This window comes from Notamacropus eugenii, chromosome 1 (assembly GCF_028372415.1).
Source record: "Notamacropus eugenii isolate mMacEug1 chromosome 1, mMacEug1.pri_v2, whole genome shotgun sequence".
NCBI classification, from domain to species: Eukaryota; Metazoa; Chordata; class Mammalia; order Diprotodontia; family Macropodidae; genus Notamacropus; species Notamacropus eugenii.
In genome coordinates, this window is record NC_092872.1 from 99,434,939 (window position 1) to 99,454,736 (window position 19,798).

Here is a 19,798-nt window from a genome sequence, read left to right on the forward strand (position 1 = left end):
CCCTCACAAGCATACAAAACGCAAAGCATGAAGACACAGGGTTTTGGTACACACTTTGTTCCTAGCCTTCCTCTTGACCTCTTGTGTTATAAGGAAGTACAAAGGTGTCATCTTCCTTCCAAAACAGGATCTCTGGGAAGTAGTCTCTTAGCCACTAAGAATGAATATAAACTCCCTGAAGGAAGGAATTGTTGTTTTATATTCATATCCCTACCATCCAACATGACACATAAGATTATAGGTTTAGAACTGAAATAATCCCTTAGAAGCCAAGGAATCACATCCTCTCATTTTACAGAAGAGGAAACTGAGTAAGCAACTTGCCCATGTTCACACATCTAGCAAGTATCTGAGGCAAGATTTGTTCTCAGGCTCCTAACTCCAAGTCCCCTGTTCTAACATTAATTAATTAATTAATTGATTGATTCGAAGCCTTGATTAATTGATTGACAACTCTAATTGTTTTGCTCCATTATGGCATAAATACACATCAGAACATGAAAGACATATGAAGCAGAAGAATGCATCCTCTGGATCTATACTGGTATGGGGAAACTGCAGCCTTGAGGTCCCATGTGGCCTTCTAGGTCCTTCTGGGAAACCTTTGGACTGAGGCCAAGTTTTACAAAACAAATCTTTTTATCAAGGGAATTTGATCTGTGAAGTTTAGCTTCAGTCAAAGGGCTCCACTTGAGGACCTAAAGGGCCCCATGTAACCTTGAAGCTTCAGCTTTTCCCACCCCTGATGATGACAGTGTTAATGCAGAGTGAGCATCAAGGGCCTGTACAAAGAGAGGTGCACAGTGCAGCCCCTGGTTCAATCAATCAATCAATAAACATTCATTTAAGCACCTACTATTTGTCAGGCATTGAGCTAAGTGCTGGGGAATACAAAAAGAAGCAAAGTATAGTCCCTGCCCTCAAGGAACTTAAATCGAATTGGAGAGATAACATGCAAACACACATAGCTTGATAGCTACCTAGACAGATAGACAGACAGACAGACAGAAAGATAGATAGATAGTCAGATAGATGAATGAATAAATGAATGAGTGAAAAACAAATGTATGAATGAATAAATAAATATACACATGCATATAAATCAAACTATATATGGGATAAATAGGAAATACTGAAAAGAGGGAACGTGCTGGCATTACGAAGGGCTGTGGAAGGTTTCCTGTACAAAGTGGAATTTTAGTTGGCCCTTAAAGAAAGCCAGGGAGGTCAATTGTTGGCACAGAGGAGGCAGAGTGTTCCAGTCTGGGGGACAGCCAGAGACAATGCCTGGAGCCAAAATGCCAGCTGTATGGGACATGAGCAGCAAGTGAGAGCTGAGTAGAATCACAAATAAGGCTTCTTCTTGAGGGCCTTCAACCATTCAAACCTTCTGTGGCATGACTTCCTTTCTCTCTTACAAAATTCAATCACTTAAGAGATAGACTCAGAAAACATATCTTAAAAGGTCCAGGAGACATCTTAGGGATCAGATAGAAGTTCTTAAGTCCATTTGGGAAATGAGTTTTAAAAGTGAATTAAATATCTCCTAATGTCATATGTAGATTTAACACTGATTTGAGGTGACAGAGAAAAATGTTTGCCTGGTAGGGTCATGATTTTGCCTTCAACAGCCCCAAAATGGTTTAAATTTACATGAAGTAGTTGGATCTCCCTTTGATCTCAGTATCCCCAAACCTGCTGCACATGAAAAAGGATGGGGAAGAAAAATATTTGGAATTATTCCTCATCAGAAATGGAAAGAAGGTGCCTAGGAACTCTGGTCTCTTTTTCTAGATTTCCATCCAAAGTGTGGTCCAAGTTGAAGGGGAATTTATAGGGAATTTGATCATAGAACTCCAAGAGAAAGACAAAGTCACCAGGTCTGTAAAATGATCTTTTTGTTTAGAGAATTTGTTATCAAGGATGGTGGACTGAGAGACAAAGAAAATGAGGGTATCTGGGCCTATGGAAGCACCACAAATTATAAGACTAATGCTAAAAGGCCTGAATTCATTGCTCATATTATTTGGGGCTAGGGTCTCTGGTGTCTCAGTATAATCATAATAACATCAATAATAAAACCTTTAAATAAGGGGTTTTGTTTTACAAAGCACTTTATGTATATGTATACATATATCTACATACTATGTATATATGTGCATATTCATACATAAATACATACATATATATGTATATATATATATATATATATATATATACACACACACACATGCATAATCTCATTGGTGCTATTATTGTACCCATTTTGCAGATAAAGAAACATGGTCACACAGCAAATATCTGAGGTAGGATTTGAACTCAGGTCTTCCTAACTCACATGTTCAACATTCCATCCACTATACCACTTCAGGATCTACACTCTGTATCAGAGTATGGACTTGTGGTCAGGAAGACCTGAATTCAGTAGAGTTGTAACTAGCCATGTCAACTCCTGGATCAAATTCATTTGAATGTGATGGTATCAGGCAAATTGTCCTCTCCTTCTCCTAGAATCCCTGTGGTCTAGTGTTGAAAGCTACATAGTTGAAAGCTCTTTTCTCCTGCTACCACTTCTTCATCCCTCATCCTCAATTACCTCAACCTCTCCTCCATGAGTCATATGCTATTTTTCCCCTAGAACTCCTGATACTTCCAAACTTCCCTTCGTCTTACACCTCTTCTTTTCATGGAAATCACCTTCCGTCTATCCTCTCTAGTGTCATAAACAGTTTCTCTTGAGCTACATCCAGACAAGAAGAAGCATAATCCTTGTTTTTCACTGCTACTTCAAGACCATCTTTCTACCTTCATTCAAAATCTTCTCTTTCATAATGTTTACTCCATCTGTCTAGATGTGTAAATTGAAGCACCAAGGAATTCAACACTTAAACTATGGTCTACTTCTCTACTTCAATTCCTGTTCTCAGGGCTCTGACACTGCAATAGGTATATTTATTTTTCCTCAAATATCCTAGTTTTCTTCTGAAGTATACATCATAAAGTTCCCCTCCTCTGAAGTTCACCAGGGCTGTGTCAGGACTATGATGCCCCTACTCTAGTGAGTAGGAAGCAGTGCTCTCTTAGATCTGGCGCCTGGGTCAAGGTCTCAGATGCCCCATCCTAGTTATTGCTATACATGAAAATCTTTTTTCAGATGCTCATGGTCAAACTGCTAGACTCTCTTGAGTTTCAGCTTACTCATCTATAAAACTGGTATAGTAATTCTTATAGTACTTGCGTTCACAGAGTGAAGGAGTGATTCCTCCTCCCTAATAATAAATGAGGGAATTTATGTAAAATGTTTTGCAATCTTAAGAATTGTATAAATGTAAGTTATCATCATCATTGTTGTTGTTTGTTACAATGGCCAGTAACTAAATGAGAAAACACAAAGAGAGAAAAAGGTCACTGGTCATGAGGGAGTACTTGCTTCTCCCCAGAGATAGTAGATGAGTGATACTAAACAAGTAATTTAGGCATCTTCCCAATGTTCCTAAATAATTTCTTAAGAGTATAAATTGTAGAACAGCTGCTGATTTGCATTAGTATAGGGCATTTCTTCCACAAGATTTCCCTATACAATGAAATCATGGGTCCAGAATTGTGGACATAAACACACACACACATATATGTGCCAAAGTATATTTTATATTTTTCTTAATATATTTTTCCCTTGTCTCCACTCTCCCCACAATAAAATATAATTTTTTGAGAGAAAGGAATTTTGTCTTTGTATCTCCAGATCCTAGTATCATGCCAGGCATATCATTTGCACTTAATAAATGATTGTTGTTGCAGTCAAGAAATATGAGTAGAAAAGACTTTCTGGATTGGAGAAAGGGCAAGGGGAAAGGATTTGGGAATGTAGCTTGTAGCTTCAACTGTGGTTTGATGGGTCCCTAGATCAGAGTGAGGGGATGTGTCAACCATCCCAAGGACTACATGCAAGACCGTGAAATGTGGAGCATGGAATTCTTGTTCTTCTCAAAGCAGCTTGTCAAAACCAGCTGATGTTTTCAAAGAATCTAGACTCAGAGAATGTATGCTTCTTGACTCACAAGATTCATAACAAAAAAAATTCCCAAGACTTTATATAGCAAGACACTTCACAAATTTTATCTAATTTGATCCTCAAAACAATCCTATGAGGAGGTACTATTACTACGTCCCTTCTTCCCTTTTTTTCTTTAACACATGGAGAAAATGAGGCTGAGAAAGATTTAACTTCCTCAACATTACATAAGTTATAAGTATCAAAGGAAGAATTTGAACTTAGGTGTTCCCAACTCTGGCACTGTATCTGCTCCATCTACTCCATCACCTGGAGTGCCTTCCCTCAAAACCCCACCATTGCATCCCCTCTAACTCCAGGGGAATAATCTTAAAGAGCCCTGGGTCACTTCTATGCTATAGTCTACCAGTGAGGTAACACTTTATATAAAAAAAAAAAAAGAAAAGAAAAGAAAAATGCTCAGTGAAAAAAAAAAGAAAACCAAAAGAGCTGGAAAACACCAATTAAAAAAAGGAAAAACTAACCCAACAACAACACCCTGTCTCAGGCAACTTGCTTTAGCAAAAGTTTAACTACAAATTGACATGCTGGCATCACTCTCCAGGAAATTGAAGTTTCCCCATCATTACCCACAGCTCTGATGATGCTCTGTGTTTCTGCTAAATGTCTCCTGTTCTACCATTTATTGCTCATGAAAGGCATTTCCTTGGCCTGTGAAGTAGCTCTCTGATACTAAGTCTCATCTTAAGAGGGCTTTTTGGAAAAGAGAGGGCAGTTCTGGAGTCATGCAAGCCTGATTTTGGGATCCAAGAATGCTAAATGCATCAGAGACGCTTGTGGGAGAGGAGAAGTCTGTCTGCTGCTTTTCACAGAAACCAAGTTACCCTGAACGCAAAAAGGTAGAGGAATATTGAATTAGAACCAGTATAATAAAATGGCTTGAGAATCCATAGAAAGAGGTTTGGGTCAACAGGGCAATAGTCTTGAGACTCTGGGTGAGTGCTTTGGACAGCAGTGACATGTTTAGCAGTACAATAAAGGCTGGAACAGAGTATCACACTCTTAAGGCATATTTTTGGCACATTATGGGTAAAACTTCTTAATAATCTGAACGTCCCAAAATTGGAATGTCTTACCTCTGAAAATAGTGAGTTCCTCATTACCGTAGACTTCCAATGTGAGTCAGATAACTAGTTAGAGAAGAAAAGAATGGTGCTTCAGATATGGCAGCATAGTATATAGAAGTGTATGTGATCAATTTGCAGCCAAAGAATCTAGGTTCAAATTCTGCTTCTATCACTTATTTACATAGGGTCTGTGATCCTATGAGTTCTGAGGTAGCATTGAACTTTGAGATTTAGTGGTTCTATAAAGACATATGGAAGTAATGAAAACATGCCTTCCATTGAATAAATCCTCTTTTTCTTTAGATGTTTTATTTTTCTAATACCATCAAAACCAAATTTTGTGCGGCATTTAAGAAACAAAGATTCAGTGATCATAGCAGAGCTGTAATGAGCAGTTCTAGCTCAGGGGAAACCATTCCTGGAGGCAAGCAGCATTGAATGGGGTAAGCATTTTGAAATGCACCCTAAAGTTAACTTTTGTAATTCATGATGTGAAAATAATATGAGAAGTAATTAAGGCAAATGCAGTTGAATAGATGGGATAATTAGTTACTATAGTGACTCAGGGGAAAGTATCTTGAAGTTAGAAACACCTTTGGAAGTCCTTTGGTTCTGCTTCTAAGATCTGGGACTCTACTCTTTCAACTCTACCTGAATGACCTTGGTGAGGATCTCTCTCACACAGTGTGGGAGGAAAGTACCATAGAAACTTAGAGTTGGAAAAGACCAAGGTCAGCATCTCACTTTACAAATGAGGAAATGGAGGTCAAGGTCAGCATCTCACTTTACAAATGAGGAAATGGAGGTCCAGATAAATGAAGTTACTGGCCCAGTATCACAGAACCAGTAAAATTCTGAGGCAAGATTTGAAGTAAGGTCTTGCTGACTTCAGCTCCAGTTTCTTATTGACTACACACTCTTGACTTGCGATAACTCCCAGGTTTTTCCTTTACCTTTCTGGAAGGAATATTGTAGAAGAAATCCTGTTGGAGAAAGGATAGAGGGAATGGAATATTCCAGAGAGGGAGAGAAGAGAAATGTTCCTGTAAGAGTTAAAGGGAGAATGAAAGGGACTACATTATCTGTAACCTAGAACTTAAATGCCTTCTTGTCCATTCCTGTGATAGTGTCTCAACTCCCACTCCCTTTACCTCCTTCTGCTCTATTGAATGAGTGCATATGCTAAAATTTTGTATCCCTTTCCTTGTCTCCGTGGGAAGCCCTGGTTACCCTTATAGGTCTGGATCTCATGTTTGTTTGGTGATAGAACTTAAGTTCCTTGAAGGAAGAATGATTTCATTTTTGTCTTTGTATTTCCAGTGCCAACTGGATGCCTGGAACGTCTTAGGTACTTACTAAGTGCTTGTTCATTTACTTATTCAATAAGACAGAGCTTAAATGTTTGGTAGCAAACTTATACCCTTGTGGAAAGTACACTAGCTAGCTACATTTCAGAATAACTACCAACATTTAGCTTCCTGGTAAGAATATAATCTTGCTAACATTTCAAGAAATGTGTATGGTGATTCTGAGGGCTCTTTGATCTACCACCATAGATAAACAAGTGTATGATGATATGTGTGGATCAGTCAATGAGCAGTTACTAAGTTCTTATTTGTATGAACGTAGGTATATATTACCGATAAATAAATGAATGAATAAATGAGTGGAGAAAACAAAGGAAAGGGAATGCACCAGACGACAAAATGGAGTTTTTTCTTCTAGACTTCTTTGTTGAAGTTCTCAGCTTCAATGGGTTAATTGCCCAAGGTTGTTAAGACCATCCATCATGGTCATTTCTTAACTAATGTACTCCAGAAAAGGTACGAGAGAGCATGATGATCTCTTACAGGTAAAATCAAATTATTTGGGGGAAATCACACCTTTGGCAATACGTGCAGAAGAAGCTGGTAGAACTGATGAAAGCAGAAATGAAGTTGTCTTAGCCTGTCATCTTGGCTTCTTGAATGGCTTCTGATATAAGCTTAACTAATCATATTCTGAGGTTTTACCATTCTTCTGTGGGATGTAGTGGATAGACAGAGATAAGAAGGCCTGGGTTGGAGTCAGCTCAGGTGCTTACTAGCTGTGTGGCTCCGGGAAATCTTAATCACTCTTAGTCTCTGTTTCCTCATATCTGTAAAATGAGAGTTTTGGATCAATAAGTTCATAAATCTAAGATTTCATAGCTCTGAAATTATGACATTGTGATCTTATTACTGTGTGACCTTGGACAAGTCTTTTCACTTCTGTGTGTAATAATAGCACTTACACTCTGGAATTTTCATGGGGATCAAGTAAGAGAACCTATGTAAAGAACTTCGTAAACTTTAAAGTGCTATATAAGTTCTAGAAATAATTTAAAAAGCAAAATAACATGATAATCGTCATCATTACTATTCTTAAGTCATTGGTAGCAGACAAATCATAAAACATTTTTTTTTACTTTTTCCTGTCTTGGTAAGACATATTCTCCTTAAGATCAGAGGTGTCAAACTTGACCCACAATCAGTCACAAAACTCAATCAGATTAAAATGGTGTTGGGAAATGTTTAACAAAATCAATAGCTTTTGGATCCCTGCTTGTGGTGGTTGAAGGTGCAACTTCTTTCCATTGTCTGGAATCCAAGTTCATCTTACACCAGCAGGCACCCCACAGCCCAACTCCCCACCTTTGTCACTGCCATGCCACCCAGGTTTGACCCTAATGAAATTAAAGTCATGTTTTTAAGGTGCACTGGCAGTGAAGTTGTTGTGACCTCACCTCTGGCTCCAAAAATTGGTCCCTTGGGTTTGTCTCCCAAAAAGGTTGTTGATGACATTGTCAAGGCAACTGGTGACTGGAAAAGGCTAAGGATCACAGTGAGACTTACCATTCAGAACAGACTGGCCCAGACTGAGGATGTGCCTTCTGCCTCAGCCTTGATCATCAAAACCCTAAAGGAACCTCCTCAGAACAGAAAAAAGCAGAAAATATAAAACACAATGGAAACATCAGTCTCAATGAGCTTGTCAACATTGCTTTTAAGATGAGGTAGTGACCTTTGGCAAGAGATCTCTCTGGAACCATTAAAGAGATTCTTGGAACAGCCCCGTTTGTGGGCTGCAAAATTTATGGCAGACATCCTCATGATGTCACTGATGACATCAATAGCAGTGCTGTTGAATGCCCAGCAAGTGAAAAGCCATAAAGGAGACTATTGCAATAAATTCAACACTTGACAACAACAGACGCTCTTCATTTTTCAGTCCAGAAAATTTTTGTGTCAGAAGCTACCATGAATTCTGGGAAATAACTGTTAATTTAATTTTAGCTCTTTTGTTCTGCAATAACTTTCATCTACTTTATAGTTCGTTTGGAGGAGGGAGGGTAGTGTTAGAAAAGCAGGAAAATTGTTGAAGCATCTTAGCAGTAGGACTGTAAATTGAGGGGAAGGACTAGTTGGACAAGCTAATATTGCCCCAAGGGTGAGCAAAATTTGTCATCTTTGCAGACTTAATAGGAAAAAGCATGCCTCTTTGCCTTAAAAACCTTAAATGTGGGGTATTGGGACGAGGATTCCCTTAATACAAACTCAGGACAGTTTAGTTAATGACAGTAACAGCTGGGATTCAGGAATCAAGAAATTGAAAAGAGATTCTAAAGGAATAACCTTTGGCTCAAGGTTTTTTCACAAATAGTATATATTTATTCTAGGGTAATTGTGCATGGTCAAAAAATGCATGAAAGTTTTGTATTCTAAAAAAAACCTCAATAGCAAAAAAACAAAATCAATAAAAATACATAAAATAAATAATGTTAATTTGTGGTTTTCTAAGTCAGCATGCAGTCTCAGAGATCTATTTCTATTTGAATTTGACACTATTGCTTAAAACATTAAAATAGCGTTGCTCCTGTCCACATACATAAACTAAATTTTACTTACTCAAATGACTATTATCTTCATAACTAAGATAATAGGATTCTAAAGGATAGATATTAGATTACTTTAGTCCTGAGAGGATCCATTGTTTCACTGGTTTAAGTACTCCAACTAATGTAGATTGTACTTCCTCCATTCTTTAGTGGGTAGTCTTTATAACTTATTGATTACATTCCAGGTTCAGTTCAGGACCCAATTTATTGATGACCTGCAGTGTCTGCCCAAAATATGTTGTTCATCTTTTATTTTTGAGGAGGTTTGGGGACATCACAATGTTGGGATAAAATAGCGGAAGATGGGGTATATCTTGATGGGGTGAATTAGAAGTAAGTGGGGCAGAGTTGCACAAAGCTTCACTCTCTCTTCCAGAGTCCTTGAAGTCCAATGGTAGAACAGGGCTGTTGTTTCTGTCATATGTTCATCTTTCATTGCCAAAGAAGACCATCCATTAGAGAAATGATGACATGACTTGCACTTGACTTGTTTTGAGTGAAGGAGAGCTGTGCAAGTCATCAGGCTCACTTCTCCTCCAGAGCCATCTGGATCCAATGACCTGATATAAGTCAAGATGACTGATAATGAAGACCTTGGTGTCTTCCATGTCTGACAGAGCTCTAAGAGTTCCATAGTACCTGCTTCAGCCTCTTTTGTGGCCATTGGGACATTGTTCTCATCTATATATTCACCAGTGGAAATCTTCACATGTTTGGGTTAAACATCCCATTGACTCACTTGTTGGTTCCCCACAATCTAGTTTAGCTGGTCTGCCCAGATATTTTACTGGGATGTGGTTGCTGTGCATGCTACAGTTTCTTGGAGCCACAGAAGAGAGTTGGGGGAAGGCAGACACCAAAGATGGGTGAGCAGCCCTGAACATGGTTCAGCAAGTCCTCATACCAGAGGTGCTCATCTTCCCTGAACACCCCATACACTGCAGTTTCATCATGAAATAATCTTGTGATGATCTCCTTTAATGGGGTCTCTTGCTAAGATTCTGTAAATTTATTTTTTTTCTCTCCAGTTTTTCTCACTGCTTTATAACATCATAGGATCATAAATTTTCAGCTGGAAAGGAATTTAAAAGTCAACTAGTCCAGCTTCCTCCTTTTACAGATGAAAAAAGTGAGATCCAGAAAAGTTAAGTGGCATGCCTAAGATCACACAGATAAGTGGCAGAGTTAGACTTTGAACCCAAATCTGCAGTCTTTTATAATCTACTGTCACCCTCCTTCACTAAATTTTGAGAATGAGTTTATCTTTTAAATACTAAAGGTTATCTTTTGGTTATCAAGCTTATTTCTGGGCAAGGAGATTAAATGTTTATTGAGAAAGATGGCTTTTGGGTTCTTTTGGTCTCACTGTTGTAGTGATTGGTTTACATTGGTTAAACTACTTTAGCAAATGATAATCCACTCTCTTCTCTTATTTATTTCCTTCCTCTAGCACCATCTTCTCTCTCTCTCTCTCTCTCTCTTTCTCTGTCTCTCTGTCTCTCTCTCTCTCTGTCTCTGTCTCTCTCTGTCTCTCTCTCTTTCTCTCCCCCTCTCTTCCTCCTGTCCCCCCTCTCTCCTTCCTTGTCTCCATCCTCCCTTCCCTCCTCACCCTCTTCTACTTATTTCAATGGGTCAAATATAAACCCTATGTTTTCATTTGTACTCTTTCTTGTAATTTGTTAGACTTTGTTGTTTACAATGATATGTCCATACACAGATAGCTAATTAAGTCAGATAAGCTAATTAAGAAATGACTATCACATCTATCGCCGTTTGCTTCTTATCTGTTAAGATGAGGCCATTTCATTTTGGGTGCTATTATTTAGTGCTAACCGTATTCGAGTACTTTCCATCTCTCTTCTTGAGAAAAAACTATGCATTATGTAGAGGAGTGATGCTTATATTGATTCTACTAAATTTTTAGCTTTTTCATCTCTTGCTCCTGAGACATAATTTCCAGCATATTATATCCCTATGTCCATTTTTGCATTGCAGTCACCAAGTATTAAAGTGCATGTTAATTTAATCTGATGGAGGTATCAGATTCTTTGTAAAATTTCTCTGTTTCCTCAGACTCTGTAATATATGTTTATGTAGAAGCTGAAGTTACTTTTATTTGTCAAATACTTATCATCAGCACTGAAATAGGAAATGAACAAGTGCCCCCTCAAAAGGCAGGGAGGCAACAATTTATTAAGCACTTCCTAGGTGCCAAGGGCTAGAAATGTAAAGAAAAATACAAAGCAAAAGAGAAAGAAACCCATTGCTCTCAAGGGAGCTAGGTGGCGCAATAGAGGGAGAGAGCTGGGCCCAGAGTCCAGAAGACCTGAGTTCAAATCCAGTCTCAGACTCTTACTAGCTATATGACCCTGGGCAAATTACTTAACCACTGTTTGTCTCAGTTTCCTCAAGTGTAAAATGGAGATAATAATGTCATTTACCTCCTAGGATTGTTGGGAGAATTGAATGAGATAGTATTTAAAAAGCACTTAGCACCATTCCCAGCACATAGAGGACACCATATAAATGTGAGTGATGATGGTGGGTGATGATGATGATGATGATGAGGAGGAGGAGGAGGAGGACATTCTAAAGGCAGAAAGACAATATATAAAATGGAAGTGAAATAGGAGGAGAAGATAAGATATCCTCATGTAGTCACAGTGGTCAAGTCCAGAGAATCAGAAAGGCAGCCAACATGGATTGAAGCATGTCTGGCCTGGGCCTTTGTCCAATATGGAGGTGGCAGGAAGAACTCACCAGTGGGAGAAGGGGACCTGGAATGGCAGAGGGATGTTCTAAGGGCAGAGGGCCTCAAGCACTAAGGAAAGATTGGATTTGAGAAGGTATAGTCCTGAAAGTCTGGAGAATCAGGTTAAAACCAGCTCCACTGCTCTGTTTGCTTCTCCAAGGAGAGCTTGTGAACCATGCTTCCATTTCTCTTCAACAGAAGCCATCTGGTTTCATATAGCAAGAATGTCAATATTTATATGGCTCATTTCCTCCTGTCGTATAATTCCTGATCAGTCTCTCCATAAGCACCTCATTATTTAGAGCATCCGCAGTGAAGTTAATGTCTTAGCACCCTCTGTCTGCTTTGTTGCTACTTTGTCACCCTCACTGAAGAGTTTATGGTCTGCTTGCAATATTGGTGCACTCAGGGTCACCTCCATTCCACCATGCAGAACCGAGCAGAACTTTGTGGAAGGACTGTTTGTACGTTTGGTGGAGCACTTGCTTTTCATTCCCTTTTCATATTGCCTCCCTTTCTGACTATGGTTTAGTCCAGAATCTCATTGATTAATTCATGTTTTATGCCTTCTCTTCTTACATTGCCTTCTAATTCTCAATACTCTTTCCATACCAGGAAATTGATCAATAATTTTCAAAATATAAATTTCAAAATTTCAACATTTCAAAAATAAATATCGATTATTACTTAATGGTGTATCTCCACATCATTTGTCTATTAACAAATTCAAACTAAGCATAAAGCCCAATTGAATGTTTGCTTGAGGGGCTATGGAAAGATCTAGCCAAGACTCTCTTTGTACTTACACTGCTTTGTGGGGTGGAAGGGTAAGAGAATGGGGAAGCATGCTGGGAAAATGACAAGTAGCCTCCCCACTACTAGCCAATCTGGCTCTCAAGACACTTTGCCAAGGAGACTGGCATCATGGGCATCGTTGCCCAGCTTGCATTGAGAAGTTAGTACAGCCATCCAAAATTTGATTGTTGATATTCTGTTTATTTAGATAGCAGAATTCAAGAATGTAAAATAAATCACTAATTAAAAAGAAAGCAGCAAAACCCCCAATAAATAATGTCCTTTTAAGTCCAGCTATGAAATAGCAATCTTATGATTTAGGAAACAGTGTACAAGCATTTTGGGAGGTTGGGTGGGGGAGATTATTTAATTAAGATTAGTTAAGGAAATGTATTGAGTGGAAGTGCATGGATGGCCCAAAGCTAAGGAAGTTTTCTTAGACAGTTGTGCCAAAACAATATAAAATGCCTGTCTACCATGATTACACCACTTCTAGGCATTGTGTTCACTTCTGAGCATCACATTTTAGGAATATTGCTTATAAGTTAGAAAATGTTTACAGGAAGGCAAGTAGAAAGGCAAATAGGCTTGATTTTCTGTCATATGAGGGTTGGTGAAAGAACATGGGAAGTTTAGCAAGAAGATGTAGTGGGGACGTAACAGCCATATTAAATTATTTGGCATACTGTCAGTTGGAGGAGGGATTAGCTTTATTTTTCCTTGCTCCAAAGGGACAAGCTAAGAGTAAACAGATGATAAAAGCGAAAATGTCTGTTTTAACCTTTAGAGCTAACCAAAACCAAAATAGGTTTCTTGGAATTGTAGTAGATTCTGCCTGTCTTTAAGAAAAGGTTACATGATCAGAAGTTGGTAACATTATCAAGGGCATTCATATTCAGGTACGACTAGGTGGTCTCTGAGGTATCTTCCCATTCTGAAATTCTGAAAATTGGAATTGATTTTCATCTACATCTTGGCCTGTTCAACTATCAAAATAATGTCAATTTATGAAATTCCTAGGATTTTCACATTTTTGTTCCTACTTACAATCCCATATCTGAATAGTTTCCCACGTTAACCCTCTATGTTAGCAAGATTGGGCTTCTCCTGAACATGCCTTGTATTTTCCCCATCTGTGCACAAACCATTTAGATTAATTTAAGAACTTAGTATAAAGTTGTGAATGTAGAACTGGAAAAGGCTAAATTCTTCATTTAAAAAGTGAGTAAACTGAGCCCAGATGGTAAATTGACATGTCCAAGGTGACACAGGTAGTAAGTAGAAAAACACCACAATTTAGACCAATTGTTGAAAGTGTTATCAAAAATACAAAAGAGTGCTATCTGTTCAAAGATTTCCATAGCACTATTATAGGTAATAATAATAACTGAAAACAACCCAATTGTTCTACATTAAGGGAATGATTCAATACATTTTAATATATTAATTTAATGGCATACTATAATGAGATCAAGTCTAATAAGAACACAAAGAAACTTAGAAAGTTCTTTATGATATTACCCAGCTTTCAGCACAACTTAAAGAACTTAGCATGCTATTATGTATGTGGGAAGAGAGAAACTGATAGAGAATATGCTGAGGTTGAAAAGAACCTGTAGCCTCCAGGTCACATGTGGCCCTCTCAGTCCTCAAGTGTGGCTCTTTGAATCCAAACTTCATAGGACAAATTCCCTTAATAAAACAAATTGTTCTGTAAAACTTGGACTCAGTCAAAAGATCTCACTCAAGGACCTAGAAGTCTACATACAGCCTCAAGGCCACAGATTCCCCACGCATTTTAGATACTTCTGAGTGCTCAACTGCTTCCGCCTTCCCAGGGCATCCCTGTACTTTCTTCACACCTATCATGCTGATACAAGCATAGCAGTCCTTGGCTCTCCTCTCTGCAGTGGAAGGCCAGGTCTCAGATCATATCTATTCATGTAAACTGCAAGCCCCATCTATAAATTTAGACAGCCCATATGGCCTTAGCTTCCATATGTATATGCTGCAAAATGATGCAAAGCAAATTAGGAAAATGGAGGATCCCCTCTCCCATCATGATTACAAGAGGAAAAGTGAAAAGATGATGAATGAACTAAGAATTCTCTTGAAGCCTTACAAAGAGGGACTGAAATGGTTTTGTGATAGTTTAGCCATTAAAATTTATTTATTTAAGAAGGAAAAGCCACTAAGCAAATTGAGTTGCTTGTATTGATGTTATAAGTTGCAATTAACTACACATGTCTCCATGCTTAATCGTCCAATTGCAATGCCTCTTTAATCATTCTATTGTTTTTGAATAAGGTACAATTTTTAAGAGCCCAAATGCAGGCTTGTGTCCCAATCCGTGACTTCTATGAAGTCAAATTTTCCTACTTGTCTTAGGCTCTATAGGTCTTGTTTATTACTCATGCCTTGTGTATTTAGACATAGGCACCCAAGGTCATTTAAAAAAAATGGATGTCTCCTGTTTTGTTCTACTAGGAGCAGTGGAGAGAGCCATGGGACTGGATTCAGAAAGAATTGAGTTCCAGTTCAGCCCACAACACTAGCTATGTACTTAGAAGTCACTTAACCTTTGTTTGCTTCGGTCTCTTCACCTGTAAAATGAGGACGATAATAACACCTACCTCCCAGGGCTGTTGTGAGGAACAAAGCAGATGATATTTGTAAAATGCTTGGTAAACTTTAAATTACTATAGAAGTGCTAGATATTATCATTACCTTTGTTACTATATTGTACCTTCTATTCTCAGGCTTGGTAGAAACGTATGGGCAGTTTTCTCATTTCTTTTCCCTTTTCGATTTAAAGTCATCTTGACCAGATGACTCAAAGATCAATGAAAAACACATACTGTCCATGGGTAGAACACGGCATCCTGTCAATTAACGCCTTGTCCCTAAGACGTGGCATAAAAGATGTCGTCAAGGAGAGAGAACTAATACTGTGTGAAAACTGACAAAGCATGTTATTTTTCACTGCCTTCCTTCCTTCCTTCCTTCTTTCCTTCCTTCCTTCCTCCTTCCCTCTCTCCCTTTCTTTCATTCTTTTTTGTTCAAGTCATCTTGTACAAAATAATTAATAAGATTGCACATGTATAAACTATATCAAATTGCTTACTGTCTCAGGATTGGGGGGAGGGAAGGGAGAAATGTATAGAATTAAAAAAAAACTTTTTTTTAAATGTTAGAAGTGGTTTTAACATGTAATTAGGGAGAAAATAAAATTTTATTTAAAAAAAGAACTGGAAGAAGGGCACCATCTATTGTATCAATCTTCTCTAGAGGATTTTCAGAAACAGACAAGAAATGGACAGGATGAGAAGGCATGGAGGGCTGCTATGTGGACTGGTGGAGAGACTAGTCACATTCATGAGATTACTATAAATTATTGAATTATAGTCTTTCATGGTCTAAAGGTCACAAAAGTACACCAGAGCTTAGTTGGCAATCATTAATGTTCTGTATCCGAACAAGCCAAGATAAATACAAATGAGGCGGTACTTGGCCACCAACCACCCATAGAACCAAGAGTTCTACTGTTTCAATCCTATTCTTAGCTTCTTCTGCTAGCTAGACTAGAATTGTATTGCATGTCTCTGCCTAGTACATACATTATGTATATAATTATTTTGCACTTAAGCCTTTACTGCTTTAGCTTTCTGCTTCTGCTGTTATACTAAATATCTAAAAATATCTGAAAAGTGGATAACATTTAAGATGCAAATATATTATCACTGTGACCAAATAGTAAATTTCTAGAAGTGGGGATGGTATTTTCGAATTTTTTTGTATTCTCAGAATAGCTAGTAAAGTGCTTTGCACATAGTAGGCATTTTGCAAATAATAGATTCACTGATTTTAAGGGATGGAGTGAAAAAAGTCTAAATCTTAGATCTTCAGGAGTGACAAATGAGGATAAAATGAAATGTGGTGATTATGCTGCACAATTTTCATTTATTACTTGGACCAATGATTTTATTAGGCAAAGGGATATGTGGTACGGAGGTTGTCTACATTGAGAAAGGACAACTCATCTGTGTGTAACCTGTAATCCTAAAAAATTGCCTAGAAACACTGAGAAGTCAGAGGACTTGCCTAGGGTCATACAGCTAGAATATGTCTACTGGGGCAAGACCTGAAACCATATCTTCCTCATTCCAAGGCCACTCTCCCACCCCACCCCCCCCAGTCATCTACTATGCAAGTGCCTCTCAGTAGTTGTATCTACACTGTGCTTACATTCACTCCAACAATTTAACCAATATTTTTCTTTCATTACAACAGACCATATTTAAAATTTACTTTGATACGAGTATCAACAAAATAAAACTAGGTCTATTATGGTAAAGAATGATTCCCTGAGACTTAGATATTTTGAAAAACAATCTGATCAGGCTGTCCCAATCAGTTTGTTATCCATTTGTTATCTTGCTAATGTATATCTAATACAGTCATTAACATGCAACTGTTCACAACTAAATAACAACATCTTTCAAATGTAGAAATGTGAGCTTCTCAAGGTTAGGGACTTTTAATTTTTTAATCTTTAGCCAGAAAGAGCAACGCATTTAGTAATAAATGTTTGTTGAATTGAATAAAATTGAGTAAACTCAAACATATAGAGTAATTTCCTGAGGGAAACTTTAATTGTGTCTTATGGAACTTGTTGAAATAACTTGTTCTTGGCTTGTATGACCACAGAGATGAGCCCAGGATAATAAAAACAATAGCTCAAATTACTATAGAGCTTACTATGTGCCAGGTCCTGAGCTAAGTGCTTCCTAATTACTTGATTTTCACAGCAACCCTGGGAATTAGGTGCTATTATGATCCCAATTTTACATTCAAGGAAACTAAGGCAAACGGAGATTAAGTGACTTAACCAGGGTCACATGTCAATAAGTGCCTGAGGCTTGATTTGAACTCAGGTCTCCCTGACTCCAGGCCCATTGTTCTATCCACAGCACCACCTAGCTGCCTCAGAGGATTCTGGAAGTCTTTTCTTATAGCCAGTATTCCATCTAATCAGGTGTGGAATTTGTTTTAAAACAAATCTCTTGTGATTTGCAGGGTAGAATATAGAACCTTTAACTTTCCCAGATCAGTTTCTAATATGGATTTAGTAGAGGTTACATATTGAAAGTGGTTAAGAACAAATTTCCATTTTTTTAAATTTTCTATTTTGGGGGGACTAAAGCTCCACAATTAATAAATTTTAAAATAAACAGATAACAAATCCCATCCCTGCTGCTTGTATTCTGTGTGACATTGAACCTCTATGGGTCTCAATTTTCTTATTGATAAAAAATAATAATAATGAAAGGTTTGGATTAAATGACCTCTAAGGTTCTTTTTCTTTCAAGCTCTCTATGATCCTATGAACCTAGAACATGGGTTTGTTAGTGCTTTGTCTACAATAGTTTTTCGTAAATAAAGTGGAGAATTCAAGTACTGTTAACAAAGATCATACATTCTCTCTCTCTCTCTCTCTCTCTCTCTCTCTCTCTCTCTCTCTCTCTCTCTCTCTCTCTCTCTCTCTCTTCCTCTTTGCCCTTAATATTTGAATTAATGACTCAACCAGCTCTTTCTGGGATAAGCGCTAGCCATGGAAATGTGCCATCTGGGAATGCAAATAGTCCACACAATGCATTAGGCAACCATAAACAAATGAAGATTTGCACAGATGTAATTAAGAACAGAAAATACAAACCTCTGTGCAGAACCATGATTTACAGTCAAATTCACCTGCCTTGAAAGCTGAGATGAGATTGCCTGTTGTTTGATCAGCAAGCTGGGGCTGCAATGCTAAACATATGCTGTTGGATCCCCAGCTTTGGAGGGCTCTGTGAGTCAGGGAATAACTCTGCATAAACCTTTTCCAGGGAGGAGTGGGTGATGCTCCGTCAGTGCAAGCCTGAGCAAGTGAAAATATATGCATCTGCGAAAGGGTTATTTTTGTGGGAAAAGGCAAATGTGCAAAAATATGTTTACTGAAAAAATTCGGCTTTCCTGGGATTTTGACTGTTTGCCAAAAGTCCTACCAATAATTAGTGATGCTGTTACGTGTTCAGCAGTATCTCCTAGGATATTTTCTGGCATCAAATGTATTCGTTTTTCTGTTTATGTGCACATATGATATTTTAAAGTATTCAGGGAACATATCTGCCAGTTTGACTTCTTCTATGTGTCACTGCTGTTATAGCCCTTTCATTTTGAATCTGAGAACCTGGCAATAACTTGAAATGAGATGGGTGAATCTCCACTCTGGGTTGCAGCTACAATTTTTTTTTAAAAAACTGGAATATATTTGATATTCAAAAAAGTTGGGTTCATTTTGTCCATAAATGACCTTCCCCTCTGCAGTCTGGTTCATTTTCATAAGCCCCATTTCCTAATGCCAAGTGAGCAGGTAACAATGAAAGTGCTACAACGATTATTGTTGAGTTGTTATTTAGTTGTGTTCAGCTCTTCATGACCCCATTTGGGATTTTCTTGGCAAAGATATGGGAGTCGTTTGCCACTTCCTTCTCCAGCTCGTTTTAAAGATGAGGAAACTGAGGCAATCAGGGTTAAGTGACTTGCCCAGGATCACACAGCTGGAAAGTGTATAAGGCCAGATTTGAACTCAGGGAGACAAATCTTCCTGACTTTGGGCCTGATACTCTGTCTACTGTGCCACTGTGCCACCATACCACCTAGTTGCCCTATATGTTACAATACTAGATGTAAAACTGTTCTAATACTACTCCCCATTTCTTGAAAATCAAAAAGTCTCTGAAATCCCTCTGGAAACTTTGTATGTCAGGCTCCAATTTGCAGACTTAAGAGCTGTTGCTATTTTAAATAAACCCTTGAACCTAAACTGAGATTCAGACCTTTGAAGGTTCACCCCTCACCAATTAACATTCTGAGTGCTCATAAACCAGCAGATGTCTCTAATGCCCCTTGACCAATTCCAGGCTGCTGCTGTTGAATGTCACAAAAAGGAAATTCTCATCCAAATGTTCAAATAAATTCAACCAGCTTTTATGGAGCACCTACTACGTGCAGAACACTGCCAAAAGCCAGAGAAATTTCAAAGATGAACAATAACCTGGCCCCTTATTTAAAATTAAGGAACTTTTAATTAACTCAGAGGACTAAGATGAGCCCATAGCGATTGGAGGAAGAATATGACAGGTGCAGAGGAA

General features: G+C 38.1%; 1 pseudogene; it reads left to right on the forward strand.

Annotated features, from left to right (window-relative positions):
- The first annotated feature begins 7,824 nt into the window (after window positions 1–7,824).
- Window positions 7,825–8,330, forward strand: LOC140505122 (large ribosomal subunit protein uL11 pseudogene; annotated as a pseudogene).
- Window positions 8,331–19,798: the final 11,468 nt, after the last annotated feature.